Genomic DNA, 16,987 nt, shown 5'->3' on the forward strand with positions numbered 1-16,987 from the left:
GATCGTTGTAATGACTGCGTTGTAATATCATGCGTTATAAACACATGTGTAATAACATAGCCTATTCCTTTTTTTGTGAGGTGTCACTAGAGATAGGAATATCCACGACAAGTACATACATGATGCTTTCCTTACTGAATGGAAAGTGCTACCAAATAAAAATGCAAGTGAAAGCACACCTACAACAGACATGCCTGATCATCACACAAACATTCAACTCCTTTGCCCTTGTTTCTGGATGCTTTAATCATGACATACACAAAAGGAGTTAAGTGAAAATGAAAATGATTGAGAATGGGTACATACCGGGGCGTGGCCAGCAGCATGGCCGGGTGAGACATGTGCCTGCTAGCTCCGGCTACCACAAATGATCCGACTGATTTAACAGCGGCCTCGAGTCCCGGTGATTGAACATCTGCATTATAGGGGGGCCCCTGCTCCTTTTGGAGAATAGTGAGCGCGGCCCGGAGAGGGGGTGTTCCGTTTTCTGAGGGAGGCTGAGAGCGGTCCGGAGGTCCGGTGCAAGACCTAAGATGGCGCCGGCTACGTCCTGGAGGTAGCACGGTGGAACGCTGTGCTGCTCCCTAGTCCCCGGGAGCTGGTGTGAGCCCGGAGGAGGAGAGGACGAAGGCTGAGGACCTTGGGCCCGCCCGCGGCCTGCCATGTTATGACGTCACCGGCCTACGAAGAGCGGAGTTGTAGGCCGACTCCGGGGAACCGAGTCCGATGTGAAGATCTTGCGGCGAGAGGAGCGGGGCGGCTGAGTGGGCCCTGGACGCTGCACTGAAGGCATCTCAGGAAACTGTGCGGTGAGAAGGGGAAATCCGGGAGGCGTGGCACCCACAGCCGGAGGGAGGCCGAATTTCCACCGGGACGGTCAGGTGTTTTAGAGCGGACCCCTCCCTCCCACCCCCTACCTGCTCAACTGTCCCTGGGCCGAGACTGTCGCAGGAGTAAGGCCGCCCAGAACGTTGCAGGTAATACTGGGGGGCGATATACGGGGAGAGGGCCCACACTGTGCCCTTGGTGATGCAGTCCGGCTGGAGGAGGAGGACCGGTCCTGAGGAGAGTGGCATGAACGGCTGAGGCCCTGGTGCAGACGGGCGGGTGCCTGGACCTGCTGCAGGGCACCCATCTCATCTGGCAGCTGGTGCGGGGATCCGGGGGGCAGCGGAGCCCTGGTGCATTGTGTGAGTTTGGAGGTGCCAGCGGAGCAACGACGTGGAGGTGAGGTGGCCGGAGGGCCGGAGTGATTGTACGGAGGAGGGACTAGCACTGAGAACCAGGACGACCCACCCCCTTGACACGGTAGTGTGGCCGACAGCGGAGAGGGATGCCCAGCGGACTGATATTGGAGGGGGCTGAGGGGCGCTGCCCAGATCCGAGGCTCGGGCTGCGAGTCACCTTGGGTACGGGAGCGGAGAAGGGGCAGGCGCTTACCTCACGGGCCGGGAGAGGGGCATACCCATGCGACATCCTTGGTGCATGTTAAGAGACTGGTTTCTTGTGGCACCGGCTGGGGGTCTGGGACGGAGGGGCCCTACTTGAAACGGACTGAGGAAAGTGGCGTGAGGCGAGAGAAAATAACACGACCCTGATCAGTGGGGTCCCTGCAGGGGTGAGACAGGCACGCAGAACAAGATGGGCAAGAAAAACTCGGACCCCTAGCCCCCCATACAGGGTACTCTGGATCGGTATGCTGTGACCCCCACCCAGCCGGATGATGATTCAACTGGAGCACGATCTGACACGGCCCTTCTGATGGGTGCCATACAGGCGTCTCGTGAGGCCCTGGAGAACGAAATTGGAGAGGTGGGCACAGAGGTGACGCTCCTGCGGCAGGATCTCCGAAATTTAGCCGAAAGAGTGACAGCTTCGGAGACTAGAATAGGGGAAGCGGAAGATACCATACTGGACTTGAAGAAAGGTCTGGTGGATCTACAGACCTCCCCTAAACAGCTTCTGTGGAAAGTGAATGACGCGGAAAACTGGGCGAGATGCAACAACCTCCGCTTTGTAGGCTTTAGGGAAGGACTTGAGGGAGCAAACATGGCGAGTTCCTTCACTCCTGGCTTCTCCGCACATTCCCAAAAGTCAAATTCTCCACTTGTTTCATCATTGAAAGGGCACACAGAGCGCTGCTGGCGAGACCTCCGGTGGGGGCACGGCCGCGGCCAGTCATTGCCTGTTTTTTTAATTTTTTAGACAGGGACATGTTCCTCCGGGAGGCTAGGAAACTTGGGGAAATCCGCCATGAAAATGCCCACATAATGATTTTTCCGGATTACAGCCAGGAGGTACAGAAGTAGCGGCGCTCCTTTGACTTGATTAAGGCTAAGCTGAGAGACCTCCGAATACAATACATGTTGCTATTCCTTGCAAAGCTGAAGGTGATGTACAAGGAGAAAACCTATTTCCTTCAATCTCCGGAGGAAGCTTGGCAATGGCTGGAAGAGCGCCCTCCTCTGTCACAACGTGGTACAAAAGGGGGTGGTGATGGACAGAGCATCTGAACCAATCAAACACTCACACCCAGTCAACAGATCTGGGTTTAATCCATCACCGTTCTTTAGCCCACTCTGCCACCCCAGTTCAGACATGGCCATATGCAAATCAGTCTTACCCTGTGCCTCATGGGAACAGTCCAGCCCGAACTGCCAAGCCATGCCTTCCCTGGACCGGAAACAAGCTTCCGAGGACCGGTTTCTGGCATTTCAGCCGTCTTCAGCCAGGCTTGCTTGAATCCAGTGGCAAAGTGAGCAAGGGACTCACGTCTGAGCATACCCTGCCAACTTATGGCGAACAAAGTGGTACAAAAGGGGGTGGTGATGGACGGAGCATCTGAACCAATCAAACACTCACACCCAGTCAACAGATCTGGGTTTAATCCATCACCGTTCTTTAGCCCACTCTGCCACCCCAGTTCAGACATGGCCATATGCAAATCAGATTCTACACAAAGGAATATCTAGGAGTCTTAAAGTGAAATCTCATCACAAACAACTATTGACGTGACAACTAAGAGAGGGATGACAGCTATATTCCACAATTGCACCACGTGATATCAGGACAACACATTCACGTGAAGCACATACTTAGGGTGAGAATTTTCCCATCAGTTGTCTAACTGTACCGCCACATTTACATCATTTGGGTTCTCCTTACCCAGGAGTCAATGCAATCACAGTCACACAAAACATAAGAGTGGACTATGAGAGTGAGAAGACCCACCGTTCTTGTCTGGTGAGCGGAAACAGTGTAATAGGACAACTGAAAAAGCAGTGCATGTGAGTGTTTATAGTGAAAATATAAAATTAGGTGAGACTGAGTAGAAGGAAGACTTTTAATGTTTCTCTCAGCTCCCCAAGTCTAAAAAGGTGTGAAAACAGATTTAACAAAATAGCTGCTCAGTGAGTGGTCAACATGTTTCTGCATACAGAGTAGTGCCCATGCATTCTTCAGGACCTAGTTCGTGCTACTGCTGTGACATTAGTGAAAAGAATTAAAAGGAATCATATCACCTGATTGTCAGGCACAGATGCTCCACCACAATCTACAAATTAAATTACATCAACAGGAGGGGGGGGGGGGGGGTGAAGAGAGACACAGTTTTATACATATTGATAAACAATACATTCAAAGGTAATGTTATTGAAGCGACTTGTCAAAACATCTTTTCATGACATATTCGCACTCACCCAATTAGTGTGGGGATCGCGCCTCACCTCACCTGGCTGCAGCTCAGGTAAATGAGGAGCACCGCTCTGTTTAGAAAAACCACATATATACATATGAATTCACTGGTGATCCCATAAAATGCCACAAGTAACAACACTGGCCAGTATTATAAATGCCATGAAAATACAGAGTGTCCTCTTATGCCGTATGGTAGTATAAACGACTCAGGACACACCATTCATTGGCCCTTTGTTACAATATAAAAATATAAAAATACCTGTATTACATGCGCACCTCGATGGTAATCAATAGTGGTGCCGCATGTTTGGTAGTAACACTATTTATAGTGCCCGGTTTCATGTTACACACGATCTTTACATCTAGACCCTATGGCAAAGCCAGTGATTTTACGAAAGCCACATTTGTTTGTCCATTGACGAATAGTACACGCTAGCCAGATTGTCGTCATTCTTGAAAATCATAACTGTATTACATGTGCACATAGACAATAATCAATAGTCGTGCCGCATGTTTGTATCGATAGTAACACTATCCAAGGTCACCAACTTAATGTTACAAACTATCTTTTCATCTGAACCCCACTACGGAGCTAATGATTTTACAGAGACCGCATTTGTGGGTCATTAGATGAATAGTACACACCCACCAGAGTGTTACCAGTGCGGAGCTCGGTGTTCGTGATTATGCTAGTCCAAGTAGCTCAGGGGAAATAACACTATTGTTCACGGTGAAATACTAGGTGAATAGCTAGGCGTCCCCCATGTTGGACGAAGTAACTGTATTACATGTGCACATAGACAATAATCAATAGTTGTGACGCATGTTTGTATCGGTAGTGACACTATCCGAGGGCACCAGCTTCATGTTACACACTATCTTTTCATCTGAACCATACAGCGGAGCTAATGATTATCCAAAGACCGCATTTATGGGTCATTAGATGAATAATACACACCCACCAGATTGTTACCAGTGCGGAACTCGTGACTGTGCTAGTCCAAGTAACTCAGGGGAAATAACGCTATTGTTCTCGTTGAAATATTAGGCGTCACCCACGTTAAACGAAGTGGCTCAAGAAAGTAGCGCTACTAACCTAGGTGATATCTTAGGCGTCACCCACGTCCATTTAAAAATGAGGCGACCTGCCTTCATTCCAGTGTGTGAAATATTAATGTTAGACTTAACACGTGCAAAGCCAGAGACCCTTACCTCTCCGTCGGTGTCTCCAGGCGTTCCTCTGTGCTGAACTTGGGGAGGCACCGAACGGAAGAGGCGGCGGATATTTAATGACTCATGTCCTGGTAGCGCTCACGTGATAGCGCAAAGGATGATGGATGTTGTAGTACATCAGTCATAAATCTTAACAAAAAGACTCTCTTTCAACCTAGGCTGTGATGGAATATGAGTGTACATCTTGAGAAGTGTGCCTCAGTTAGATAAAGCCTTTTTTGCAATCCTTTAAGCAAAAAAATATATAAACGTAATATTCATAATATTCAGACAGTGATACTAACCAAAAAAAATTTGGAATTGATCACAAATGTCTGACATAGTGAATTACTGAGTTTGATCTTCGCCTCCCATTACTCAGTTGATAGATGGAATGGGAAGTACGGGTCTAAGAAGTGTGGGCCAGAAGAATCACCGCTATATGTGGAAAATGCGGGGGATCACTAACCATGCCGTGTGTAATACAGAGACTAACAATTTCATCTGTATAACATAGTAGCGTGATCAGTATATATGAAGATCACCTCCAGTTTATTAATCAGATTATAGGGACATCCAGGGAATAGGTTCGTTAAGACCATCCTTGTCGCTATTAAGTTTGTAGACCCATTTCTGTTCTTTTTTTAACAGAAATTTGCTTATATCAGGACAGTGGTCAGGAATGGTTGGCTGTTCAAGTATCGTCCACGTGAAATCATTAGGGCCATGTCCCACTTCAAGGAAGTGTGCTGTGAGGCGCGTCGCCTGTTTGCGGCAACGGACTGTACTCTTGTGTTCACAAATGCGAATGCGTGTTTTCCTAGTAGTCATGCCTGCATATCTCTTTGAGCATGGGCAAGTGAAGAGATAGATGGTGTTCTCACTGTTGCAATTTGTGAATTTTATCTGTTGCCACGGTCGGCCTGGGCCTATTTCAACTGTGGTAGATTTAGTTGTCTGAGGACAGACGGAACAGTTTCCACAGGGATGATGACCTTGTACAGGTGGGAGATCCCATAGGGTCCCCACCTGTCGGGTCATCCTGTTTTTTGGCCGGGTATGTACCAGCTGGTCTTTAATATTTTGCCCTCTCTTGAAAGCAAACAGTGGTAACGGCAGTGTGTCCCCGCTGGTGTTTAAAATTGACCAGTGTTTTTTTATGATATTTTGACCTGATTGGATCTGGTGTGGAAGGTGTTCACGAAAGTCATCCTATCTGACTTATCTTTCGGGACCGCCTCACAGCACACTTCCTTGAAGTGGGACATGGCCCTAATGATTTCACGTGGACGATACTTGAACAGCCAACCATTCCTGACCACTGTCCTGATATAAGCAAATTTCTGTTAAAAAAAGAACAGAAATGGGTCTACAAACTTAATAGGGACAAGGATGGTCTTAACGAACCTATTCCCTGGATGTCGCTATAATCTGATTAATAAACTGGAGGTGATCTTCATATATACTGATCACGCTACTATGTTATACAGATGAAATTGTTAGTCTCTGAATTACACACGGCATGGTTAGTGATCCCCCGCATATTCCACATATAGCGGTGATTCTTCTGGCTCACACTTCTTAGACCCGTACTTCCCATTCCATCTATCAACTGAGTTATGGGAGGCGAAGATCAAACTCAGTAATTCACTATGTCAGTCACTTGTGATCAATTCCAAAAATTTTTTGGTTAGTATCACTGTCTGAATATTATGAATATTACGTTTATATATTTTTTTGCTTAAAGGATTGCAAAAAAGGCTTTATCTAACTGAGGCACACTTCTCAAGATGTACACTCATATTCCATCACAGCCTAGGTTGAAAGAGAGTCTTGTTGTTAAGATTTATGACTGATGTACTACAACATCCATCATCCTTTGCGCTATCACGTGAGCGCTACCAGGACAAGAGTCATTAAATATCCGCCGCCTCTTCCGTTCGGTGCCTCCCCAAGTTCAGCGCAGAGGAACGCCTGGAGACACCGACGGAGAGGTAAGGGTCTCTGGCTTTGTACGTGTTAAGTCTAACATTAATATTTCACACACTGGAATGAAGGCAGGTCGCCTCATTTTTAAATGGACGTGGGTGACGCCTAAGATATCACCTAGGTTAGTAGCGCTACTTTCTTGAGCCACGTCGTTTAACGTGGGTGACGCCTAATATTTCAACGAGAACAATAGCGTTATTTCCCCTGAGTTACTTGGACTAGCACAGTCACGAGTTCCGCACTGGTAACAATCTGGTGGGTGTGTATTATTCATCTAATGACCCATAAATGCGGTCTTTGGATAATCATTAGCTCCGCCGTATGGTTCAGATGAAAAGATAGTGTGTAACATGAAGCTGGTTCCCTCGGATAGTGTCACTACTGATACAAACATGCGTCACGACTATTGATTATTGTCTATGTGCACATGTAATACAGTTACTTCGTCCAACATGGGGGACGCCTAGCTATTCACCTAGTATTTCACCGTGAACAATAGTGTTATTTCCCCTGAGCTACTTGGACTAGCATAATCACGAACACCGAGTTCCGCACTGGTAACAATCTGGTGGGTGTGTACTATTCATCTAATGACCCACAAATGCGGTCTCTGTAAAATCATTAGCTCCGTCGTGGGGTTCAGATGAAAAGATAGTGTGTAACATTAAGTTGGTGACCTTGGATAGTGTTACTATTGATACAAACATGCGGCACGACTATTGATTATTGTCTATGTGCACATGTAATACAGTTATGATTTTCAAGAATGACGACAATCTGGCGAGCGTGTACTATTCATCAATGGACAAACAAATGTGGCTTTCGTAAAATCACTGGCTTTGCCATAGGGTCTAGATGTAAAGATCGTGTGTAACATGAAACCAGGCACTATAAATAGTGTTACTACCAAACATGCGGCACCACTATTGATTACCATCGAGGTGCGCATATAATACAGGTATTTTTATATTTTTATATTGTAACAAAGGGCCAATGAATGGTGTGTCCTGAGTCGTTTATACTACCATACGGCATAAGAGGACACTCTGTATTTTCATGGCATTTATAATACTGGCCAGTGTTGTTACTTGTGGCATTTTATGGGATCACCAGTGAATTCATATGTATATATGTGTTTTTTCTAAACAGAGCGGTGCTCCTCATTTACCTGAGCTGCAGCCAGGTGAGGTGAGGCGCGATCCCCACACTAATTGGGTGAGTGCGAATATGTCATGAAAAGATGTTTTGACAAGTCGCTTCAATAACATTACCTTTGAATGTATTGTTTATCAATGTGTATAAAACTGTGTCTCTCTTCACTCCCCCCCTCCTGTTGATGTGATTTAATTTGTAGATTGTGGTGGAGCATCTGTACCTGACAATCAGGTGATATGATTCCTTTTCATTCTTTTCACTAATGTCACAGCAGTAGCACGAACTAGGTCCTGAAGAATGCATGGGCACTACCCTGTATGCAGAAACATGTTGACCACTCGCTGAGCAGATATTTTGTTAAATCTGTTTTCACACCTTTTTAGACTTAGGGAGCTGAGAGAAACATTAAAAGTCTTCCTTCTACTCAGTCTCACCTAATTTTATATTTTCACTATAAACACTCACATGCACTGCTTTTACAGTTGTCCTATTACACTGTTCCCGCTCACCAGACAAGAACGGTGGGTCTTCTCACTCTCATAGTCCACTCTTTTGTTTTGTGTGACTGTGATTGCATTGACTCCTGGGTAAGGAGAACCCAAATGATGTAAATGTGGCGGTACAGTTAGACAACTGATGGGAAAATTCTCACCCTAAGTATGTGCTTCACGTGAATGTGTTGTCCTGATATCACGTGGTGCAATTGGTGAATATAGCTGTCATCCCTCTCTTAGTTGTCACGTCAATAGTTGTTTGTGATGAGATTTCACTTTAAGACTCCTAGATATTCCTTTGTGTAGAATCAGTAAGTTAGGGGCATGTATCTAGTATGAGTCGGTAAACTAGCCCTTAGACCCCCTTCTAAGTAGTTTGTGTTTTCCATATGCAAATCAGTCTGACCCTGTGCCTCATTGGAACAGTCTAGCCCGAACTGCCAAGCCATCCTTCCCTGGGCCGGAAACAAGCTTCCGAGGACTGGTCACATCATCAGTCGGGGGATCAGAGGTCACCAGCGAGGATCGTCCTGGGGAGGCCTGCGAGGATCGCCGAAACCGCAGAGACTGCGGCAGAGACTTGGCAGCCGCAACTTTGCAATTAGCCCATACCCCATAACCAGATCATCACGGAGGAGGCGGTGGAGTGCGGTCTCCCTTGACTCGAATCATCCGACGGGTTCTCTGTTTAGTTGCCTAGCAGAGAAGCCGTGGTCGGAGGGGGAGGACAAGCTTGGAAGTACCTCATCCGAGGGCGCTAGGTGGCACCAAACCAAGATGGTCGCACTGGAGTGAGGCTCCCGCCCGACCTGGCACTTTTCACGATCCTGCAATATCCTGATTGCTCAAATCGACTTAGAACCCTCACCACCGGCTTCACTGCAGCATCCTGCGCGCAACGGTGTGTAATTTGCTGAATCTGTGCGCCCGGCAGTCTTGGGAGGAGCCGCCGCTTCTGGAGCGGGAGGTGACAGCGGAGCGAGGGCTGCACACTGCCGGCCCTGCGCACTGGGAAAGTCCGGGGATCTGCGGCCTACACGACGCGGCTAGCGGACATCGGCTAGGAGGCTGAGACCCCCCCCCCTCCCCTTGGGGCCGGCCCGGGACGCCACTGTGACGAGATCCCCGGCGCAGTGCTGTGCGGCGAACATTGCTTGGGACCTGATACTGCTCCCGCCGAGGAAAGCGCGGTGCGTCGCGCTCTTCCGGGAAGATTCTGGCAGCCTGGCGGACCACATTGTGGGTGAGGAGGCCGAAGCTGCTAAATTTCGCGCTGCTTTCGCCCCGTTGGGCTTGCCCGAGTTGGAGAGATCCGTAGCTGCCACCTGCCTGCCTGCTACAGCACGCCCGTCGGAACACCGCACAACTTGACAGCGAGGAGGAGCGGCCTACACCGGCCTGGTCGGCCGCGCGGGCCTCTGCTGCGGGGGAGACTCGCCTGCCGCTTTGCCCGTTGTTGCCCTGGGGGAGCACCCCCCTCGCTCCTGCACTGATCAACCTCCCAGCACAAGAGCCCCGGCGGAGGGACGACGAGTGGGCCTACAACTGCGGCCTGAGTGGGTAGAGCCAGGTGCTGGTCTGAGAGGCCAGGAAGGTACGGGGAGGCGGGCCTGGGTAACGCAGACGAGGGTCACTGAAGGGCCGCCCCCGGGGATCAGCCGCTAGAACCCTGCAACGACGTAGGCCTGCATTGATCGCTGCATGAGCTCCTCGTCTGGGTGGCGTAGGCCCCTTGCTCCAGACCGATCCAGCAGGCACTGAGTACGCACCCCCCTCCCGGTGGAAGACCCTAATGAACCAACTGCCCCTGAGTTTTGGCTACTCCCGCTGAAAGACTGGATCAGTGAGAGGTGGGACTCCATAGCGCGAACAGCACCCCTACACCCAGCCCAGACGACAAGGTACAAAAGAAGACCTCACCCTACGCACCGTATCTACTTGTGCCCATCGCTGTCAGATCTCCTGTAGTTGAAACTCTGGCGGCCTCTTCACTAGTGGCGGCCCGAACCCCGAGGCGCGAAATGGGGCGCAACGATGCCAGACAGTCCAAGATACCATTTGAGTCCAAAAAACCTGCCAAGGGGACGTCGGAAACAGAGGAAAGCCCCTCCGCACAGACCCCCCCGGATGAAGATTGGAAAACGCACCTGCTTGGAATGCGGCAAAGCTTGTCTACCATTGATGCCAAGATAGACACCATTAACACACGAATGGATAGTGTTGTGACGAGACTGGAACAACACGACACCCGCATCAAAGAAACCAAAGACAGGATCTCTCAGCTGGAAGACGGGGCAACGACGACCACCAAACAAGTTACGCAAATGGACAAACTGCTGAAAATAATTGCGGATAAAAACGAAGATTTAGAAGCGAGGTCCAGGCGCAACAACATCCGCGTCCTGGGCCTTGCGGAGTCCACAAACACTGGAAGAATGGAGATTTTTATGGAAAAGCTTGTGGTAGAATTGTTTGGAATGGAATCTTTCTCCCCCCATCTAATAGTGGAAAGGGCACATAGATCTCTTGCTGCACCTCCTCCTCCTGGGGCGCCCCCGCGTCCCATCATCGCCCGTTTTCTAAACTACAGAGACAGGGATGCGGTACTCCGTCGCGCAAGAGAGCTAGGCACTGTGACATATGGCAACACGACACTTTCCTTCTTTCCTAATTTTACCCCCTCAGTTCAGGACGCACGGCGCAAATTCGCCGCGGTGAAAAAGAAACTCCAAACCCAGGAAATCCCCTATGCCATGCTTTATCCTGCGAAGTTAAAGGTCACTCATCGTGGCACACATCATTTCTTTCATAACCCACAACAGGTGGAGGATTTTCTTAAGCAGCAAAGGAGGGAACGGCTCCGAGATGAGCGGGAGGAGCGACGGTCCAGATCACACTCTCCACTATCCCAGCAGGACCAACAACGAGACCAGTATTCCCAATGGTACCGCAACTGGTAACTGCCCTAATCTGGCCTAGATGTAACTCTTCCTGGTGAGGTACCACTCCTGATTTCTTCTCTCATCGATCTACAACAGTAACGAGTGCCGGATCACCCACCTCCGTCCCACGCCGCAGTCTGGACCTTGGTCCCGGGTGCTAGTGGCTGCAAGTAAGGAGGTGGAGGGCAGGTCTGGCGCCCCTTAGGTTACGCCTCCGATGGGCGATCCCCACAACACCTCTCCCCCTTCTGGGGTTAGGGTGACTGTAGTTATTGTGTTGATTTTGGTTACACTTGGGTTGAGGGAGGGTGGGTGGGTTTTGAGTACCCGGCAAGTTGGGGATGCCGGTGTGGGTGGGCGGACTGTATACACTGCCTCTGCGAGCATTCACATGCTAGACACAAAGGTTGGGGAAGGGCATTTAAGGGGTGCGGGATGGGTGAGTCTTCAGTTGGTTGGGGATGCCGGGGTGGGGGTGGGGGGAAATTGGCTCGTGCATTGCAATGTTTTCTGCTTGTTGGAGGTATGTTCCGAGAGGGGGGGGGTCCTATAAAGTGGGGCTGGACAATGTCCTCATCTGTAACTCTGCTGTGGCTTGTCTGCTGTTCACTGCTACACCTACATGTCATACTTATTTTCCATTGCGGGGATGGGTGACGTAACGAATTCACAGCCAACACTACAAGTCCAGGTGCTGTCATGGAATGTGCGAGGGCTTAATGACCCTCGAAAGAAGCGACATGTATTGGGATACCTAGACAGACATGGAGTGTCTATAGCTCTCCTACAGGAGACACATTTAGCGCCAACTGGGTCCCCGCTTTTCGCATCTAGATGGGCTTCGTGCAAGGTCTTCTCATCCTACTCCAGCTATGCCAGAGGGGTCACGGTCCTCGTACGTAGAGGGGTGGGTTTTACCCCAGCAGGCACGGACGCTGATAAGGGGGGGAGATATTGCATGGTCTGGGGAAGGCTGTACTCTCACACGGTGCTTATTGCATGCAACTACGGCCCAAATGCGGATGACCCGTCTACACTTCTCACTCTGTGGGGCAAAATTCAGACGTTAGGCATAGCTCATGTGATACTTGGGGGGGACTTCAATACAGCTGTACAACCTGTTCTTGACAGGTCGCACCCACAAGCACTACACTATACGCATACCCAACGCTCCTTACTCGGCATCATGGAGGACCACCATTTGACAGACACATGGAGACACTCACACCCCACATTGCGGCAGGGTACCCACTACTCGGCAGTCCACTCCACCTGGGCGCGCATAGACTACATATTCCTTACGGCAGGCCTTACTCCCTGGGTAGTTAACACTACGCATCTAGCTCGTACTTTCTCGGACCACTCACCTGTCCTACTCTCCCTACGCGTCCCCCACGCAGTCTCTCCTTATTTAAGCTGGCGCCTCAACCCCGCGCATCTTACAGACTCTGCCTTCAAGACGGAGTTGGAGCAGGACATACAGGACTTCTTTGATCGCAACATTGACTCAGTTGACAGCCTTACTACTGTATGGGAGGCCTTCAAAGTCACCGTTCGAGGCTGGTGTATCTCCAAGGGAGGGGGAGTACTCAAATCCCTTCGGGGGGAGCTGCGTAAGTTAGAAGCCGAAATACGCACGCTTGAGAGAGATACTATGCGTGGTACACAAGTGCACGGAGCGCGTGCTCGGCTCAGAGAAAAGATCAATGAGTATTCTGAAGCGGCTGATAAGGAGGGTCAATTCCTAGGGAAACCCTACGTGGCGCGTATATATGGTGAGGGAGACAGGCTGGGTAGGGCTCTAGCCTCGGCTGTAAGGCCCCCTAGACACAGCAATTACGTCACCTCTCTGCTTGATGACCAACGGGTGCCACAGAGAGACTTGCCTGGACAGCTTCGTGTGCTCACGGACCACTACAAGACGCTGTACACTTCTCAGAGACGTATGCCTCTAGACCTTAATACATATCTTGACGACACAGCGATTGCATGGCTGGGCCCGACACAACAGAAGTTCTTACACCTTGAGCTGGAACTAGACGTAATAAAGGACACCATTATGTCCATGAAATCTGGCAAATCTCCTGGATCGGATGGTCTGCCGATAGATTTCTATAAAGCATACATTCATCTGCTCGCCCCCATCCTGAAGAGGGTGTACTACTCAGCTCTCGAGGAAGGCTCACTGCCACCTACTATGAGAGAGGCGCTGATAGCGTCACTGCTTAAGCCGGGTAAGCCTCCGGAGCTTTGTGACTCCTATCAACCCCTGTCATTATTAAACACTGACGTTAAAATACTAGCAAAAGTACTGGCGACGCGTCTGAATCTTCTGATGGAGAGGCTGGTCCTTCCGGATCAGGCGGGTTTTGTCCCGAACCGTGCGACTTCGCACAACCTCCGCACCTTGCAGGCGGTTATGCAAGATATTGACCCTAAATGCGAAGCAGCGGCCGTCTTCCTTGATGCCACCAAAGCATTCGACTCCCTGGAAGGGGACTGCCTTTTGTCGTTGCTGGAACGGATGGGGACTCCGTTTAGTTTCCTAGATTGGATCAAGCTACTGTACACTAAACCAAGTGCCTCGGTCCTACTAAATGGGTCCCGCTCGGCCACCTTCGAGATACGTAGAGGAACCCGACAGGGTTGCCCATTATCCCCAGTTTTATTTGCCATATCCGTTGAACCCCTTGCAGCCAAGCTTCGCCAGCATCACAACCACAGGTCCCTGATTTATCCGGAACGCCAGCTGCTTATTTCATTATATGCCGATGATATGACTTTATATGTGCATAAACCGCAGGAAAACCTCAATCCCCTACTACGCGAGATTACCAAATTTGGAGCGATAGCAGGGGTACAGATCAACTGGTCCAAATCAGCCCTGTTCCCCCTCACAGATAATACTCCCAGTTCCCCCTTGACTACCCGCTATTATGGGAGAATGATGAGATAAAGTACTTAGGTATCAACGTGACCAGGAACCGTGAAGCTCTAATCAGGGCAAACTATGGTACGGTCCTAGATAAACTGACGGACAGCATAACGAAATGGATTCACCTTCCGTTGTCCATGGCAGGGCGCATATCCATGATTAAAATGGTCATTCTTCCTAAGCTGCTGTACCTTTTCACCAACATTCCCTATAATCCAGGCTCGTTTTTCTTTCGTGCACTAGAGTCCCAGCTCTCCCGCCTCATATGGGGGGGGAAGCAAGCGCGGCTAAAACTTGCAACGCTCATGTTGCCCTACCATCAGGGTGGATTTAAAGTGCCGAACTTTCGGCTGTACTACGATTGCGCACAAGGCCACTTTGCTTCGTACTGGCTTCATCCACCTCCCTTTATGGCGCACCTTGCGGTTTGAGGATGGGTATATGAGACCAGAAAAACCGTTGGGGTATCTTTACATGGAAGTCAGCACAACGGATCGGGACCCCTCCACGGTGGATTGCACCGTACGTGCCTGGCGTAGAATCGCGGATCGTATGGGGGTGACCCTTATGTATTCCCCTCGCATGACCCTAGCGAATGACCCTAGAGTGAGTATTGCACGGGAGGAAATAGGCCTCCAAACTAGCCCTTCATACCTGGGGAGATTTATATGTGCATGGTCTGTTTCGCACAAGGGACCAATTCTTCGGGGAGCACCCACCATCTGTTATGGACACATTCCTCTACACGCGTCTAAGACAGAATATCAAAACTGTAACACCAGAATTCCCGAGTGAACCAGAAGTCTTTGCGCCCTTACATGCACTGCTTCAACAAGACACCCCGAAACACGTCGTCTCCGTGCTCTACAAGCACGCGTATGTGTCCTCCGCGTCCCCAAGGCTGCGAGCTAGGCTGGACTGGGACTCGGACCTGGATCCTCCCCTCTCTGATGAACAATGGGAGGACAGCTGCTCCCACGCGGTGTCAGTGACGGGAAATGCTCGCCTTCGACTGATCCACTATAAGTTCGTACACCGCCTCTATTACACTCCCGCCAAGTTGTGCCGCTTTGGCCTTCGCGAAGATGACCGCTGCACTAGATGTAAACAAGAAGGAGCGGACTTTATGCACTTAGCGTGGTTGTGCCCAGCTGTTGCGCTATACTGGGCGCAGGTACATGAGGCCATATCCATAATGATAGGGGTGGAAATAGGACTATGTCCTAAAATTGCACTATTAGGGATCCCCACCCCGGCGAACAACAAATACCGGAAATTCACTGCCCTGGGCTTCCTGCTTGCGAAACGTCATGTGGCGTGCAGATGGGGCCGGGGACGCGCCCCCAAATTAAAAATATGGCTGGCTACTATGTCAACCTGGCAGGACCAACTACATAATTATGCCGACCTGCTACCACATAAATCACGACCCAAAGACCTGTGGGGCCCGCTTTCCGCCTATCTGCTCAGGGCCCAGTCTATGGCTGAATCGGATGCTGAAGACCGGGAGGCTGCTGGGTTGGTTGGGCAACCCTGTGAATTGCACGGCGCTTCCCCTTAATAGCCACGTGACGCTACGACGCCCCAATTACCAGCCTGCTGGGGACGCCCTGAGCTGGGAATAAATGACATCACTGCCCCTCCACACGTGGGCCCGGAAGCCTACATATGAATATATATGGGTATCAACCGCTCCATACCGGGCCGATCACGAGACGGTTTTTTGAATCCCTAGGTGTCGGAGTTGGACACTGCTTTCCTCCTACCCCTCCCCCCTCCCCCCCCCCCCCTCTCCTCTCCCCTCCCCTACTTTCTCTGGCACATTGCACATATCATGGCACACCACGGTGGGTTATTTACCCCATACCCAGGGACTGGCGCAGGCTCTGCACATGGCCCCCCCTTCCCCCCTCCCCCATGGGGAATGCGCAACTGGCCCTTATCCCAGAACGTATGCATTCACTCGCACGCTCAGTTCGAGGCTTATCGACATACTCCCATGGACTAGGAGTTGAGAGACCCCACCTACCGCGTCCCCATGACTGGGGATCCCACATGGGAGGGGGACTGACAGCCTCAGTTCTGTAATGAGTTAACGTTAATGTTTAGAGTTCAAAAAAAGTAAATAATGAGACCTCAAGTGTTTAAGAATTGACATTACCTGATCAACTGCCTGCGGAATTCTGCCTCCTTTTCGCAGCTTCAAATAACTTGCATCGCCGCCGGCCCAAATGGGTTGTAGGCGACATGCTGTGTACACTTCTGGCTCCCCGCCCAGGGTCGCGGAGCATGATTGATCTATGTGCTAACGCTGCCGGCCTGGTCTATCAGGTTGTAGGCACAAGGCTGTGTTCTCATTCTGCAACTTTAATAAAGGTCTTCAAAAAAAAAAAAGAAAAAAAAAAAGTACCTCATCCGAGGGAGAAGAATTGGAGGGACGCTCGTTGCATCTGCTGGTGGTGGCAATAAAGAACATGGAACAGGGAAATACGCAGGGAACCGATCCCTCACAGGGGGACCCTCAGGGCTCCAATTCGTGAAGATGGGACAGTAAGGGTTGGCGG

At 50.2% G+C, this 16,987-nt stretch overlaps 1 protein-coding gene across 3 annotated transcripts in view; it reads right to left on the reverse strand.

Moving 5' to 3' along the window:
• Positions 1-16,987, reverse strand: part of LOC144755675 (X-linked retinitis pigmentosa GTPase regulator-interacting protein 1-like) — a 434,709-nt gene that overhangs the window by 34,895 nt on the left and 382,827 nt on the right. The window lies entirely within an intron of this gene.

Source organism: Lissotriton helveticus, chromosome 5_1, assembly GCF_964261635.1.
Source record: "Lissotriton helveticus chromosome 5_1, aLisHel1.1, whole genome shotgun sequence".
Taxonomy (NCBI): domain Eukaryota; kingdom Metazoa; phylum Chordata; class Amphibia; order Caudata; family Salamandridae; genus Lissotriton; species Lissotriton helveticus.